The following is a 16,615-nucleotide window of genomic DNA, read 5'->3' on the forward strand; positions in this document are numbered from 1 at the left end:
GTGCTTCCTCCCATCTGTCCCCCTCATCGTCCCCCTCCTTGGCCTTGAGAAAAATAACTGCATTTTCATTATTAACTTCCTCTGTTATGCATGAACTTTCAGCCTGTAGAATTCTAAAGTTTCTTTCTCACTAACCCTGTTCTGAAAAGTCCTTGGGGCAGTGTACGGCATTCAGCAAAGCCGTAGGCGCTGTGAGTCCACCCAGGCCAGCGGGCATGGGAGCTCTCAGTGCTGTGGCTGCTCCCCGGTTTACTGTACGCTGTGTTTAACTAGCAGATCATTTCGAATCCAGTCATTGAAAACAACTATTTAATCGAAAGCCACGATTTAGTTGACTCGGATCTTTTTGAGCTTTCCTCTCATCTTTTCCCTTCTCTCCACGCCCTGGCCAAAGGGATGAGGAGCTGAGCAAGCTGGAGTGATATGTTCTTCTTGAAATGACTGCTTTGCCGTTGAATTGTCTGGATAATTAATTAAAAAATCAAACTGCTTGGTTTCAGGTAGACATATCCCTTTGCAAAGGTCATTTGATATTGGATGCTAGGCGTCTCAAAGATTTACAGTAGAGAAAAGGAAACATAGTTGTTAAAATAGCCTTGTACAGTAGCTATAAACAGACTTTTTAACACAAACTGTACAGTGAGTACAGTGTTTAAATCCATAAAGATTCTTTAAATAGAGTATTTCTGTAATGCAGCATCTTGTGTTTTCATATTTCCCATCATATTCAAAAATATTCTTCAACATAAAGAAAACGTACAATATATTTGCATAGTAGGAATGAAGAGTTGACAACAGAGTCTGTAAAGAAACTGGAATAATAAAATATAATACTTTCTGATTTCTGTATATTCTAAAGGTGAGTGTTTATACTTATAAATCATTATATACGAAGTCACTATCAAACTCATGATGTTTTTAAAAATAAAGTAGCAGTGTTTTGTTTAAATGCTGGAGTCACAAGGATTAAGCTGTGATAATTTTCTTGAGGACATGTAGGTGCCTAAGTGACACATGCGCTTGTGGGTTATTCTTTATAGTGAGAGAAAAGACTAAGCAAAGGTAATAGAAAGCAACTCTAGTAATCACTGAAAAGTTAATCAAGGCCTTGCTTATACATCTATAGATAAAGAAACCTACTCACTTTTTAAAAAGATATTTTGCTTTCTTTAAAATCGCTTATAAAAATGATTAGGCATTTTAATTTTTTTAATTAAGCTTGCATTTCATCCGTGTTACACTTACTCACAGGAACAAGACTGTGGTTTGTGGATGGCTTCAGGCAACATTTCCCTGATTCATTCGATAAATATTATTGTGTTAGTTACTAAGCAATAAGCTGCGAATAAGACAGACACAGTTTAAGCCCTCATACAATCAAACCCAAGCCATTATTAAATTGATAACGATTATGCTTCACTGTGTGTATAGACACAGTTTCCTGATTTTGAGTTAGCTGATTGCTCTTCCTAGATGTACGTGCTGGGAACACAGACATTTTATTTCTAGCCATAAACTTGGCTATACGTTAACTCTTTCACTACACACTACCTGTGCCCTGTTCTCTCTATGGTTCCATTATTCCAAGAAAGCCAGAAGTTCCTTCCAAAGATAACTGGATAATTCAAGGAGAAAATTCAACAACATTTGACAAGGAATGTTTTACAATTAATGTTGAGCCTTAGTCAGTTTATTTGTGATCTACTGCTAAATTTTGCTTCAAAATGGTAATTCTCTACACAGTCCAATGCTCTTATTTCAGGAAGGCTGTCAATTTGTAATATTTTGAAAATAGAGTAGAATTGGAAGTTGTTACTGTAAGTTATTGCTGCATAACAAACAAAACCAAACCTAATTATATAAAGCAAAAATCAGTTTATGATGGTCGTATGTTCTGTATGTCAGGAATTGGGAAAGGTGCAGTGCAGGTGGCTTATCTCTGCTGACAATGTCTGAGGTCTCAGCTGAGAAGACTCAGGGACTGGAGGTGACTCCAAGGCTGGACTGGAATCTTCTGAGAGCTCACCCACTCACAGGTCTAGACATTGATGTCAGCTGTTGGCTGGACCTCACTGGGGGCTGTCAGCCAGAACACTTACATGTGGCCTCTCCCTGTGATCTTTCCTCCTCTTCAGAGCCTGATGACCGGGTTCTAAGAGCCAGCGTCCAGGCAGACATCGTATCACTTTATATGACTCAGTCATGTGGTGTCGCTCTCACCATAGACATGGCCTGCACAGCAGCAAGGGGCCCGGAGACCCACATCAGAACAGGAGGGGTGTCAGTCTTATAATGTAAGAAGAACATGGAGCCTGAGGCATCTTGTTGTGGTCATATTGGAAAACTCAATCTACCACAGAACAACTAAAAATTAAAGACATATTTCTCATCACATATTTTGTTTATGAGTATTATGTAGTCTAGGACTGAAGGACTCTAATAATGATAATAGTAATAATAAATTAATAACAGTATATGTCATATATATTAATATAATATATAAATATAGTAAGTTAAAATAAAAATAATGCTTAATTTTTTTATATCATAACTATGAAAATTTCACTAAATGTGCTTTTTATGACTCATTAGCGGATCATAAATCAATTTACAAGATAGAATTTAAGGACTATCATTTTTAAACAATTGAAATGTCATATGTTAAAATAGGACTATGAGAATGCTTGGCACATAATAAGACAAGTATTTCTTCAAGAAACTTTTGTTTTAATTGTGTGTGTGTGTGTGTGTGTACTTGGCAATGAGTTAAATGTGTATCTTCCTGATTTTCAGTCAAAAAAAATTGAAATCCACTTCTCTAAACTATAGTAAGGGACTTCTAGATAAATAAGACAAATTGTGAACAAAGAAAAATAAACAAGATTAATTGCATAAGATTTTTGTTTATAAACTGGTTAAAATTAGTCTACTCTTTGTCAGTGAAAATTATTTTACTTTAAAATAGATCAGATCCTTCTCAGAGACCACTAAAGATGTCCATTGTCTGTTCACGATGCCTTAAGTTTAAATGATAAAACCAAATTTTCTTACATATAAGTCTTTGCATCACTTCTTCATCTCTCTAAAAGGGAAGGAAGTCGGGGAAGGGCAAAGGCAGTTCTTTCAAAGGAGCTAAAGATCATCAAAAAACAAGGTTAAAAGGATGGAGAATGTAACTCTTGTTTTATTTTTCTGAAAGCCCATTCCTATCGGATCTCCCATTTTCTGGGATATTATAGGACATAATCTTTATGAGCCTTTTTTCCCCTGATTTTTTCATTTTTATTTATTTAGTTAGTTTTTGCTCTTTATAGCTTCTGTCCTTGGCAGCAATCTTCTTGTTTTTGACAACTTATTAACTACCGTGGGCACACTTGCAAAGTGATGTTCAATGCCAGCCACAGTATGTTTGATCTTCCACATTTTAAAGTCCAACACCCATGGGGACAGAAAGAGTGGTGCCAGCAGCATTCCAGCAGCCCGTAAGTTAAATCAATTTTTAAAAAAATATACATGGCTTCATTGGACATTCCAATAGTGCCCAGTCTGAATGGGGATTTTCTTATTTTTCTTATTTCATTTTTTTTTAAATTTAAGGTGTACATCATTATATTTTTATTTCTATATAGACTATATCATGTTTGCCACCCAAAGTCTAATCGCCATCTGTCACCATACATGTGTCCCTTTCCTCCTACCCCCTTCCCCTCTGGTGAACAACAATTTAATCTCTGTAGCTATGTGTTTATTTGTTGATGTTGTTCTTATCTTATGAGTGAAATCCTACAGTGTTTGTCTTTCTCAATCTGCCTTATTTCACTTAGCATAATGCCCTCAAGGTCCATCCATGTTGTTCCAAATGGCAAGATTTCATCTTTTTTTTATGGTCAAGTAGGATTCCACTGTGTATATGTACCCCATCTTCTTTATCCATTCCTCCATTGGTGGACACTTAGGTTGTTTCCAAGTCTTGGAATTCCAAATACTTGAAATCAAGTATTGTGAATACTGCTGCAATGAACATAGGGGTGCATATATGTTTTCAAATTAGTGTTTTCCTGTTCTTTGGATAAATACTTAGAAGTAGAATAACTAGATCAAATGGTAGTTGTATTCTTAATATTGGGGAGAATCTCCACACTGTTTTCCACAGTGGCTGCACCAGTTTACAATCCCACCAGCAGTGTATGAAAGTTCCCTTTTCTCCACCTCCTGATATTTCACCCTCCCTGACCTCAAACACTTCTGTAGGATGATGAAAGAACAGGGGGATCACACATCCCAGTTCGCCTAGAAAAGCCTCAGTGTATACAGCAGTGTTCCCAGAGTGATTATTAATTATGTTTCTTTTAACATACAAAACAGTCTTCATTTGGGCAATAAATTCTATGTCCACCTTACTAGTGAGGAACTGGGGAAATTAAAAACAAAAGTGTTTAATGTAAAAAATTAAACTCTATTCTATTTGAGCTTTTGTATAAAAGAGAAGTTACTGATATTCCACAAAATAATAGATAGTATTTGAGTTTTAATCTTGAAAAATGTTTCCTAAATAGAAACTCTAGATTGATGTCTCGATCTGTATAATAACTAGTCACATTTATTTTGGTGAAAGCCAATAACGGTGAGAGGAGAATCACGAGGGCAGACTTTGGGGATTGCTACCCCACGTGGGTCAATCCTATAATACTGCTTATAAACCGTGTGCCCTCAAACAAAATAAAACAAAACCAAAGTGACACTGCCAAATTGGAAAATCTTCTCAGTCACGGGATGAGACTGAATAATGAGATAGAGAAGGTTGAGGAATCAGGTCTCAGGTTTTGATCTTTACTTTGCCCCTGACTGGAAGTGGGGTGGCTAATCTTGGGAAATCACTCATGTCTTAGGGTCTCAGTTTCATCATCTGTTAACTGAAGAAGTTCAACTCCATCCAGAGGGTTCAAACTTTGTCGTGTGGTTGAGGGGAGAATGGAGGGGTCGGTCAGAATATCCAGAAGCTCTTTCTTGTAACTCTATCTCACAGGAAATCCCAAAGGAAAAAATGATACAAGCGAACTACTTGGGATGAAAGGGAAATAGAGGGACCTCTTACCTCCTGTAGCAACTTGTGAGAGCTCTTAGGAACACAGATTAAAAAAATGCTGGCAAAGATCGTTACTAAGGTGCTCTCTTCATCAAAAATTCATAGGCACAGAGATTTCGCTTAATGCTGGCAATAGAGATGTTCCACTGGTATTCAGATGCTCATTAAGACCTCAATTGCTGCTCATCATTTCAAAACAGTGGTGAGAAATTCACAATTCTTCTGTGATTAATAATAACGAGAGATTGCGTTTACATAGCACTGGAAGGTCCGTCTTATATAATGTTTCTTCTTTGCAACTCACAGCAACTGTACATGGTTGACAGGAAAAATATGATTATTTCTACTTCACAGATGAGGAAACAGCCTCAACGACATTAAGAAGCTCGTGCAAAGACAGACAACTATTCAGAGACAAATGCAATTCATATTGCTTCTCTATCAAGCACACTTCTTCTCATATTCAAAAGGAGGAAAAAATGAGCATGATTGTTTTATTTATGGACTTTGTTTATGTGGGGTTAAATATCTTATTTTTTAGAAACAGGATGGCTTTCCTAAACCATAACATCAACAACAAAGAAAAAAAAAATCATGGGACTTAAATTTTCTCTTCCAAAAAACTTAACATAAGGAAGAAGATGTAATTGATTGCTAATCCAGTAGACAGAAATTTCATATTGAGAAGTACATTACTAAGGAAGTCAGTATTCAAATTATATTACAAAAGATAACATGACAATTAACAGTAGTGATGACAGTGGTTACTCATCTTACCCCTTCAAAAAGCTCCTGCTTCTGTGGAAATAGAATTCAGCAAAGGGAATACTATCCTATAATCCTATGGGGGGTGGTGAAAATGGGAGCAAATGAAGGAAGAATTAACAGTGAAGTGGAAAGAGCCATGTACTGGAGGACGGAAAGCCTTGGTATGTTGCCACAAAGTAGCCTTATAATTTGGGGAAAACATTTCTCCATTTTTCTAAGTCTCAATTTCCTTTTCCAAAATAAGAGACTGTTGGACTTAATTTTCAGTTCTCTTTTAGCACAAATATTTTCTCATTTTAGGGTCCCCTTTAAGTTAAGTTGCTGTGACTATTGACATAACTTGGGAGATCCAGAGGAAAAGCCTAGAATTCTCACCCCTACTCTGGAGCCACCTATTTGGAAAAAATGAAACCATTTTCTTGCAGGTAGTATCAGTTATCTCCATGGCAAGATGGAGCTGCACATTCTGTCAGGAAATTCTGCCCACCCCTCATTGCACTTACACTTTGTCAGGACTCTGTCGGTGGCAAATGACAGAAAACATAGCTCAAACCAAAGTAGTCTATAAAGGGAACCTATTGGCTTATACGGTCAAGCAGCCAAAGGTAGATAAGACTTGAGGTGGAAATTCAAAAGGTGTCGTAAGGACATAGTCTCTATTGTTGACTCTGCTTGTCTCCATACTGCATTTATTTTCAGGTTCCACAAGGTGTTAACATGGCTACCAAAATCTTCAGGCATGAGCTATTCCAGATTCAGATTTTGCAGAATCTTTCCAGTATCTCCGATGCAACTCCCAGAATACATAGAGACTGGAGCATTTTGGCTTTCTGCTCTTATTCTTTTATCAACCATTCTTGCCTGGAGCATGAAATACCCTAATGGGCCAGATCCACTAAAGAGGCAAGAATTAGTCCCCAGGGACTTGACAGTGACTTCTCCAGCATGTATCACTCCCTCAAATTGACTTAAAGTTCCGACAGCCCCTGCATAGCACTCATCATAAACAAAGCACTTTACTACTTTATTTTTCTCCACAGCACCTGTCACTCCCTGACATACTTATTTTTACGTATTTTTTTCTATATTGCTATTCCTCTTCAACTAGAATGTAAGCTGCATGAGAACAGGAAATTTTACCCCTTGACCTAGCAAAGAGCCTGACATTTAGGATGGGCTTCTTCATGAATGACCCTGTGATAAACATATATTGTTATTCACCTTTTATAGATTAAGAAGGGAAATCAGGCAGAGAAATATAAAATGTGTCCAAAATCATATATCTATTAAGTACCTGAACTGGAATTCACACCACGAGGTTGGACTCGAGAGATGACACACTTAGTAGCAATACTAGTTGCCAGAAAACCTTGTTTTTATGCTATATCCGCCATTTGGTAGCATTCTGAAATTATTACCTTAGGGGCTCTCAACTTCAGGTTTTCATACTAAAATGAGATCCTAATACAGAGGACTATGTCATTTTGATAAAAGAACCATCCAACTTCCCTGGAAATTAGCTCAAATACTAGCTTCATTTGCACATCAAAGTTCCAGGTGAATGTTTAAGCCAAATCACTATCATTAACTTTCCCTTGCTGGAGCTCAGACACTCCTGGGGAACTTTCTCAAACTTCTCCCATTCATAGATGACACAGCTGGGTAGAAATGAGTCTCTAAAAATACTTTCACACAACCGGCTTGTTTTCTAGTCACTGTCTGCTTATGTTATGCTCATTCCATCTGTCAATAGATGTGAGTCACACATTCGACCTTTCAGCTTCACTTGCGCACATAAATTTCTTCCAATTTCCTGTGAAACAAACACTTTTAACTCTTTAGGGTTTTGTAATTTGTACACAGGTCATTCAGGGATGATTCAAAGAACAAAGTAAGCTCTCAACTGTGTGCAGGTTTGGCTTAAGCCCTTTCTTACAGGAGTAGATTTTCTTTTACTGTTTTGACTATAAATGTGTGTTGATATAAAGAGACAGACAGACATATACTTGTATTTGTTTATATTTCTGTATACCTGTGGCCAGCCTTCCAGTGGCTTTCTGTGAAGTAGGATAGCTAAAAACAGCACAGCTTAAAAGAGGCCCACGTGCCCACTAACCAGTTCCCACTAACCCTCCCTCGGTGCGTACAGTTCATCCTCTCTAAATTCGCGTGAAAGAAGACAAGTGTTCAAGCGAGAAAGCGAAGCTGATCCCTCTCTCATATCTACCTGAGATCGGGAATAACCATTTTATTGGATTTGCCTAATCTTCTTTTTATTCTGATTACTCACAATAAAGAATTCAAGTTAGAAAGATAGGTTGGCAGAAACACATCTCTATTTTGAGAAATTTCACTTTGACTGAGTTCACATCAAAACTGGTTTCATGATTTAACAAAACCCACAAAACTCTCCCCATAGGCTTTTATGATAAGATGCACACAATAACTGGATAAGAAAATGACAGAATTGACAAAGGTAGCGAAAAAGCAAAGTGTTCGTATCTCAAAAGCTATTCTTACCAGGGACAAAAGAGGAAAAACAAGACCTTTTTCTTCTGTTTCCTCTTGGTTACCAAGCCACCGTGGCTGAGCACTGGAGGTTGTCTCGTCAAGGACCATGGATGGGAGCTGGACCTGCAGAGTTCAGGAAAAGGGAAAGGAGGTATTCTTTCTAGCTTTGTGCCAAAATGTTAAGGACTATTCCTCCATGCCCATTTCTGTTTTATTTTTTGTTTCTCCTTCCCTGTTACTTGGCAAATCTATTGGCCTCAATGAAATTTTCCGACTGCGCTTCCTGTATTATGGACACAGGTCTAAGACCATAGAGACAGCTAGTTACTCAGAAGAAGGTCTGTGATTGTTAGTAATATAATCAAAACACCTCATCTGAAACCAAGTGACATGAAGGGACTTTCCCTGGTCACATGCCCCAGGTGCAGAACCCAGAGATCCTGATTCACTGACCACGGCTTATTAAGTTACGCCAGACCATCTATTCTACCTGTCTGTTTGAGCAGGTAGAGCTGAGTCCTCTGAATCATCCCAGCAAAGAGTATAAGCCACAGTTTTTCCTTAATATATAAACCTCAAATCCTAATGTGGTTTCCCCTGAAAACTTTTTGTGTTACTTTTGTGATTAGGTCTAAAATGTAGGAAGAAGGACAAAATGCCCAGGGACCTAAGACCAGCAGGTAGCAACTGGGTGTCACAATTGCTTAGGGACTCCTCTAATGGTACGGGAGTGGGCGGGAGATGAAGGAAAGTTTAGTAGAGATGAATTCACGGTACTCATGAAAGGCTGGAGACTTATCCCGTTCCAGCTTTGCTGACCTGGAAGTGAAAGGAGACAGAGATCCATGTGGTATAATAGAAATAACTCTGTCTTTGAAAGAAGGCAGATCCAGCATCCAATCTAATGTCTGTAAGCGAATGGTTCTGCACAAATGACTCAATTTCCTCAACTGTAAAATGGAAAGAATGAGGGACAAGTTGGCAATAAATAGCTTGAGTTATTATGAGGATTAGATGACATGGGGCCCTGTTTGTCTTATTCACCACTGTATCCCCGATTTCTTGGTGCTGTCAAACAATTGCTCCCCCAATTCCCTGGGTTTGGCATGTAGTGGGAGCTCTCCATAGGTTAGTTGTTCCCCTCTGCTCTATCCAAATTTCTTTTTTGCCCAAAAGTAATGGGTCTTCTGAGTTTATTCAGATCCATCACCTTGGGAATGTGTGGATAATTGAAAAGACTAATCAACTTACTATGATGGTGTGCCTAAGGAAAATAAAATCCTAAATGAAGAGAAATCTGAAGCCCTTCATTATTATTTTCAATTATAATTATTAATATTTCATTATTAATAATTTATTATTATTATAAACAATAGTGGAGATATCCAGGAGTTAAGAAGGACAGTTAACACGTGACAGGGCAGTCAAACAATCACAGGGTCTGTTGTTGCAAAGGCCATCTCCTTAAGGAAATAACCATATGTATCTTCATATAGCGTTGGCAGTACCAGGTTCAAGAAAGCTTGGATGCCATTTGAAAGACTAATCAAATTTATTACCCAGAGAACAGTACTCGAACCCCAAGCTAGAGGGAAAACTTTCAACGTAGAAAATGCATGCAAGTAGTTTGGAGCATAGGAAGAGCCAAAATGATGCCAAATCTGAATTCTGATCCTTCTAGAAGAAATAACCATTACGAATATTAGCCTCTTTCCCAGGCCCCCAAAAATAATCCAAGGAGACTTAACAAGAAAATGAAGAACACAAAGTGTTGGTTGAAAATAAAACTTCCTGGCAGGAAAGTCTATCAAAATGATGACTCTTTCCAAGAAGGTGATTCAGCCAGCCTCCCAGGAGGCATATGAACCCAGGTTGTACAAAGGAAGAGAACGTACAGCATGGGGAACAGTCTGTTCCCCCAATCGCCTGGGCATGCACTGGTTGCAGCACAAATTGCTTTAGGAGGTTTCTGACCCCTGCTAGAGAACGTGAAGTTGCCAGTGGGTGACCAAATCAGTGCAAAAGAGAAAAGAAGGAGCCTCCCAAGTCAGATTCTTGTGTAAATATTAGAGATACTTCAATGGGCCCAGTGTATTTGGATGCTGGCTGCTGACTCAGAAAGCAAATTCAAGGGGTATCTATATTTATGTCCCCCAGGCCACTGTCCAGTTGTCAGTGTTTTGAACAAATAACTTTCTACACTTTATTTCGTGACGTCTTGGTCACATTGCAAGGTTATTCTCCATATGCGGTGAGTCAAAGGGAAGTGGCAATGGCAACCATTTTTGCAACCACTTTCCTTTGGTGAGAGCTTTAGTTCAATAGGAGACGTGTTTAAGGTTGTCACTCCATATTTCTTTTCCCCCCAGTTGATATTCTTGGAAGTCTGTTTATACCCCGTCTGGAACAAGCTGGGATGTATATAAATAATGAGAAATGATCCTATTTCGTAAGAAACACTACAAATTATGAACAAGAATAGATCAGAGAAGCAGATCACTTAATGCCGAGTACGTTGGATTCTGATCCAGAAAGTCTCTCTCAGATCAAATTGGCCTCCTGCAGAAGGCAAATGGGAGGATACATGGTCAGAGGCTTAGCTTTCAAGCTTTATGTTTCTCCCCTTCATTTTAGCTAGTGTGTGCATTTCAGCAAGATTGCTCCAAAGTTAATTTAGATACAGTGAATCCCATTTTTCTTTTATTGCCTTCGAAGTGACTGAGGCAGAAGTCACGAGTGACATGAATCTCAATTAGAAAACCAGTAGTGTAGTTAAATGGCTGGCCCTGTGGAAAACTGGGAGCTGTTCCCCTAAAATAAGAACGTCTGGTATCTGTAAAGGTCTTTACATTGTCCAAAATATGTTCACATGCCATCCCCCCTCCCCTGTTTTTGCATAAAGAAAAAACTGCCAGGGAACTTCATTGAAGGGACCAAGACACAATAGTTTGGACACAGCACTGGTCACAGAACACGGTTTACCCAAACAACCAGCATACTCCCGCTTGTGTTCACGGCAGCCCCCATACAGATGGCTGCTTTCCTTTGGCATCATTTTGCAGCCAGCCTTTCTGCCATTGGTGGTGTTGGCCCCACTTTGCCACTCCAGATAACAGGGACTGTATTTCAGACCCCTGGTAGCTGAACTCTCAGAAAGCAGTGCAGTACGATGGCTTGGGGGCCAACGACTGGTGCCCACCGCTGTCTGTTTATGTAACTACTCTTAACTCGTGAGTCCTTGCTCCCCTCAATAACTACTCAGACTTGGTTGTCAGACAGATCTATACGTAAATCAACGTTTAGCCACTTAATTGTGGGAAGTGCAGTGAATTCCTCTACCATGAGCATCAGGATCACTACTGTTAATGGTCGTTTTGCAGATTGACTGACTGCTAACGCACCTAGACGCAGATCGTCGACAATCAATAACTGTTTTCCTTTTTCTCTCACTCCCTACCCCAGACCAACATCTCCCAAATTAACAGAAACGAGATCCTCCCGCAATACTCTACCTTACTCCAATAGCCAATGATTTGCTGTAAATTGAGGCCCCGTCCTCCTCTTAGGAACAAACTATTGCCAAAACCCAACCAATATATACATTGTTTTGTCACAATGATCTTGCTCTAGAAGACACAATATTTATTTTACCTCTTTATTGTGAAATTATATTTCACATACAGAGAAGTGCAAAAGCAAAATAAAGTACAGAATAATAGTTTCAATGCAAACAATTGTGTAATTAACATGTGAATCAAGAAATAGAACACTGCTATCAACCCAGATGTTCTTGCGAGGGTGCAACTTTTCTTAGAGACAGTCGCATGCATACTTAGAAAGAAATCGTGATATCATGGAAAAGACATAGATTATAGGATCACAGGACCTGGAATTAATTATGTATCCCTCATGTATAAACTCTGGGATTTTCGCCAAGTCACCTAATATCTTTGACCGTCAGCACCCATGTCTGTAAAATGGGAATGATAAAACCAGCATTTCAGCGTGGCTGGGAAGTTGTTATACCTACACAAACATATATGTGCATATAGGGGAGAACATACAGATGTTCAACGAACGGTAAGTGTTACCATTAGGAATCATGCATATTTCAAAGGTATCCTGATATATACCAGCTTCAGTACATGACAACTTAACTCATTTCAGTAATTTAAATTGCAGATATTTGCTCTGGTTAAAATTTGTCTTTGCAATGATTATGAGTCTGAAGAATAATGATTTCTTAAGCAAATGGGTATTTTTTTTACATCAGAATATAGAGAACTTATTTAATAAAACTTTAGGCATTTTCCATTTTATACAGTGCAAATTGTAAACATTTGTTAAAATATACCCAGAAGAATTTCTAATTAGACTGTACATTATTATTTACTAAACTATTAGAGAAGCAATATTCTGTTTAAATATTCTAAATTCAGACTTTTAACTAATTGACCAGAATGGCCATCCCCAATTAATTTGACTTAATAGTGTTTTGATGAATTATTACTACATTTCTATCAATAGCCTTTTGTAACAACACAATTTTTGAAATATCATGACTAAATTGAATGGATTATTAAACTATCTCATTATAAAATAATTCAAATAAAATAAATTGAACACCAGGATATTCTAGCATGAAATTCTTAGGAAAACCTACACATAAGACAATGAGAGAGGTGGTCCCAACTTTTCCGGAATTCTCAGGAACTACGTCATTTTTGTTTAAATTACCTTTGCAGTTTGGATACCTTTTGCGATGGGAAGATTAGCAAAAAGTTAATGGGGATATATTCAGATGATTAGCATTGGACCTTATGTTTAGTTCTGACGTTGCCCTCTGCCTGAGAATGCACAAGCGGGCAATTTTATTATCCTACACAGTGAATTATGCTCGTGTTATGTCTCGAGTTTGAGTCTCATCTCTGAAACTTGTCATATTTGATATTGAGTGATTTCTTAATGTCTTTCAGTTTTGGTTTCCTCACCCTTAAAATTGAAATAACAATACTAGCTGTACCTACGTCATAGACGTATATTACGAGTCAGTTGATAATATATGCAAAATATACATTTTAAAAACTATAAATTGATATACTAATGGAAATTATGAGTAAGATTTTCTCGTCATGTCGGAGTTTAGTTAATCCAATTTGATGAGTTCTGATGTCCTGGGGATGGATTATGTTACAGATCCCACTTCACTGTTTACCTTACTTTGGGGATGTCTTTAGAATATAAAAGGAAAGGTTATGTTTATGGCTACATACTTTGTGGATTAATGGTTCTAGGAAGAATCTCGGCTTTATCTTTTTGTTAAGTCTGTCACGTGGGATCTCACCACTCAGGAACGCGCTAGTTATGATTCAAAAACTTCCAGAATTCACTTCTACATTAAGATAAATAAGGTCAATTACTTTGACTAAGACATGTAGCTAAGATTATTCTTTAAATCACCTGACTATAAATTAAGTGTGGCTACAGTATTAAGCACATTAACACATTTGGATCCATCAGGGAAGTTGCTGTAACGTGGTTTCCTCTTTCTGAGAGATTCTTCTCCTTCTCTTCCTCCTGTAATCTGACCCCTAGTTCAGAGTCCAGCTCAGCTGTTACCTTTTCTATGATGAGAATTTCCCAAACAGAATCAATTTATGGCCTCTCCTCTTTCCCCAAACACGGCATCTCTTCTGCAGCAGTTATTTTGCCCCTCTCATGCCTCGGATCCTGGCATCCATGAAATCGGGAGCCTAGTCTGACTCATGCTTGCATCCTTTGGGCTATCATAGTGCTTTTCATCCTCTCTCATTGTGGTACGGAATGGTAGTTTCCCCCCAATCATCTGTTATCACCTTCTTTCTTGTATTTTTCACTTGGGCATATGACTGCCCAGAACAATGACCTTTCCCAACCTTGGTGCGGCCTTGTGACAAGGTCCATCTAGGTACTGATTTAATAGCAGCAATAACATGAGAAAATTCTGGATTGTGCCTCTTAAAAGGAAATGTTGCACCATTCTCTAATTTCTTTTTCCTTCCTTATGAGTTACCTTGAAACCTGCAGACGAGGGCCACGTTCTAGGGAGCATGGAGCAACTTGCCATGAGGAGACTGGGCCCTCTCTTCCTGCTGTAGGAACAGTAGCCACCATCCCAGTTCTGGTACACTTAGACTGTTAGATGAGAGAAAATCAAACTTCTGCATGTTTAAGCTTCTGTCACTTGGAGTCTGTCACAGCAAACTTATACCCAAACAAATGTACTTCTACACTGGGGATGCAAATAATTATGTTTGGAAAGAATATAATCACGTTTTATATAATATAAATTGGAGCAGTATGTTAATTAATACAGCCACATTAATGCCCCTCTGGACATTATCTAGCATCATTTGCTCTTTTAGTTTGCAGGTCATCTAAGCTTTGGGATAAAAATACATTCAGTTCATTTATTTACATCATTGACAATTTTTTTTGGTGTTTAATACCAGGCCCTTTTCTTCTAGAATGGGATTCCAAAAGGAGATTGCAGAAAGAGTATCATTCCCTCTGATACAGTGTTGACGGTGGATCTAAATCTAGACCCTATTGGAGGTTTGTTCATTTCCTTTGTCTTCACATAGGCTACTTCCATTTTCTGGGAAACTTCTATATTTGGTATTACCTCATGTACTATTCATCTTTTTGGTCTCAATTTAAATATTGTTTCCTCTGGGAAAGCTCTTCCTGACCTTATGAACTAGTTAAAAATTAATCTAATATCGTATCATATTTTATAGCACACATTATTATTACTGTAATTATATAATACTTTGTATAAGTTTTAATTTAATGCCCCATCCCCTGGCCAGACTAGGTTCCATGAGGGCTGGGAAAGCATCTGTAAAATTTGCTCATGTATCCCAGCGGTCTGGAATAGTCTATGTATTCAATCATTATTTGTTGAAAGAAGGAAAGAAAGAAAGAAAGAAAGAAAGGAGAGAGAATGGCAGCGAGGGAGAGAGGAAGGGAGGAAGGGAGAGAATGAGGAAAGGTACCCAGTCATGAAAAGGAGCAGAACCAGAAGCCGTTTTGGGATCTGATTATTTGAAATACCAATATAATGGAGGAAAATATGTCGATAGAGGGGAGGGGTTTGAATCTTTAAGATTAATTTCCTCAATTCTCCTCTCCATTCTGTGTGGGTGGTTACAGGAGGAAAGGGATGAGATTGTCCTTTTTTAAAAAAAAAAAATTATTCCAGATCCAAATAAATCAAAACTTGAAAACTTTGCCTATTTGTGAATTAGCAGTTACCTCAAAAAAATTCTCGAAGCTCTCCTGGGGTTTGTGCCCAGGGTCTTCATTTTCTCTTACCTCTCGAATGAGAATTTGCCAGCAGGGATTTGGTCCGGCCCACCTCTGGCGCCGCCAGCCTGACTGACTTTCCTGACCCTCCAGGTGGTGCTGGAAATGTCACTGGAAGGAGCACTGCCAAGTTAGAAGATGCCTGCCTATGACTCCACATGCAGTTAGGCGCAGGTGTCTTCATCTGGCTGCTGGCAGTTTCTGTGCCATGAGAAGTTTCTGTGAAAAAAAAAATTGATAAAGTTTCTTTCGAAATATGGATTTTAAGTTTCCAATACATTTCAAGCCAAAAGTATCTGACACGGTAGAACCTCCTGGCCTTTGACACACTTTCTTCATGTGGCTTCTAGGACACCAGACTCTGCTGGTTTTCTTCCTACCTCACTGGTCACTTCCTCTTGGTGCCTTTTGCTCATTAGAATGCCCCATGACTCATTCCCAGGGTCACTTCTCTTTCCTACCTGCACTCCGTCAAGATCCCACTCACACTCACCGTTCTGAACACCGTCTACGCTGCTGACTCCCAATTTTGCACCTCCAGCTGTACTCCAGACCCATGTGGCCATCAGCCTCCCTGACAATTTCATTTGGCTGTCCACGGTCATTGCAAATTCACCACAGCAAAACTCAACTTCTAGCCCACCTCCAAACTTGCGTTATCTCAGTTCATCAAAACTCAAGCTTCCAGTTGTGAGAAAAAAAACAGTGACATAAGGATGTCAGCTTTGACATCTCACACATTTCACTGCTGATCCAGCAGGATATCCGTGCCCTCTGCCTTCAAAGTATATCCATATTTTGGCCACTTCTCAATACTTCCACCGTCACAATTCCCTGAACTGGCATTGTCTCATGCCTGCATTATTGAAATAACATCCTCTGTGGTCTCCCGCATCTCACGAA

At 38.7% G+C, this 16,615-nt stretch overlaps 1 long non-coding RNA gene across 1 annotated transcript; it reads left to right on the plus strand.

The window, feature by feature from the left end:
- Positions 1-3,418: 3,418 nt before the first annotated feature.
- LOC139084027 (uncharacterized) lies at positions 3,419-15,973 on the plus strand. Its single transcript, XR_011541313.1, has 3 exons — positions 3,419-3,482; positions 14,872-14,959; positions 15,806-15,973. It is a non-coding gene; the product is annotated as an uncharacterized lncRNA (long non-coding RNA).
- The last annotated feature ends 642 nt before the right edge of the window (positions 15,974-16,615 follow it).

Source organism: Equus przewalskii, chromosome 6, assembly GCF_037783145.1.
Source record: "Equus przewalskii isolate Varuska chromosome 6, EquPr2, whole genome shotgun sequence".
NCBI lineage: Eukaryota > Metazoa > Chordata > Mammalia > Perissodactyla > Equidae > Equus > Equus przewalskii.